We start from the raw sequence: 1,441 nt of genomic DNA on the forward strand, positions 1-1,441 counted from the left end.
ACACGTCCCTCCCTCCTGCCCAGGCCTCGCGAGGCCCCTGGACCCAGTTCTGTCTGGAGAGGAGCCAGCGAATTGTCTTACAAACGTGTCCAGGGGCCTTCTTGGAGGAGCCACCGAGGCCATGGGGGGCCCGGGCTGTCCCCCAACTGCAGGACCTGCAGCATCCTACAGCTGGTCAAGGGCAGGCCTCAAGGTCACCGAGCTGGGCGCTTCCGGAACGTGGGCCCTGGAGCGGAGTCACTGGCACCGCAGAGGCGTGAGCTGCCGTCAGGTGCCTGCGGGGGGTCCCACCCCTGAGCCTCGCTGAGAACCGGTGGATGGAGTGAGAGGACGGCCCTGCAGAGAGGCCCGTGGCTGTGTGGGCGGGAGAAAGGGTCACGGAGTCGGAGCGTGTTCACTCGGTAAATGAGGGGGTGTCTGTCTGTTGGGCCCCCGGGGGGGAGGGGGCGGGGAGGGAGGCTGAATGCGCTGAGGCCGCTGGTCCATTGCGGGACACAAAGTCCGCGGGAGGCCCGAGTAGAGATTTTGAGGTGGGAAGGTCCCAGCGCCCCTCGTTGGTCAAGTGCAAGGGAACACAAAGCCCTTGGTGTCCGGAGTCTGGTCTCTGGTCGTGGCTGCGAGAGGCCCCTGGTTGCTGTCCCGGTGGGTCCCAGGGCGCCTCACTGACGGTGGGGGAGCCAGAGGTGGGGAAGCGATGCTTTCCACGGTGCAGAATCCACATGAGAGCCAGAGTCCCCACAACGCTCTCTTTTTAAAAAATATATTGTATTGATTGCAGAGAGGAAGGAGGGGCGGGAGAGAGAGAGAAACATCAATGATGAGAGAGAATCATTGATCGGCTGCCTCCTGCACACCCCACACTGGGGGTCGAGCCCGCAACCCAGGCATGTGCCCTGACTGGGCATCGGACCCTGACCTCCTGGTTCATAGGTCGATGCTCAACCCCTGAGCCATGCCGGCCGGGCCACCTGAACTCCCTCGGTCCTGCTGCCCTGGACACGAGAACCGTTTAATAGGGTCCCAGGCCCGTCACCAGCTCCGAGGTCCCGCTTCAGTCCCGAGGCGCCGGGCTCGGCGCTGGATCACGGCGCTGGGTCTCACCACGTGCCAGTGACCGAGGGGAGGCCGAGGGGGCGAGCCGGGCGCTGGCTTCCCCGCGTCACCGCAGGAACACTGAGGCTTGTGTGGAACGTTTTATTTTAAGAGCCGGTGCGGGGGTGGCTGCTCTCTCACTCGTTTTTATTGCAAAAGTAGCACCTGATGGTGCAAAACATCAGCCACCCCCACACGCGTCCCGGAGTGACCGCAGTGCAAGGTCAGGTCCCCGGGCCCTCCCGCCACATGGCCCCGGTGGACAGGAGGCCCCTGTGTCATCCCAGCCCCTCTGCACACACAGACCACGGAGCACGGCCTCCCTCCCTGGCAGCCTTGTGGCCCCGGC

The sequence above is a fragment of the Myotis brandtii genome, unplaced genomic scaffold, assembly GCF_000412655.1.
Source record: "Myotis brandtii unplaced genomic scaffold, ASM41265v1 scaffold434, whole genome shotgun sequence".
In the NCBI taxonomy this organism is placed as follows: Eukaryota; Metazoa; Chordata; class Mammalia; order Chiroptera; family Vespertilionidae; genus Myotis; species Myotis brandtii.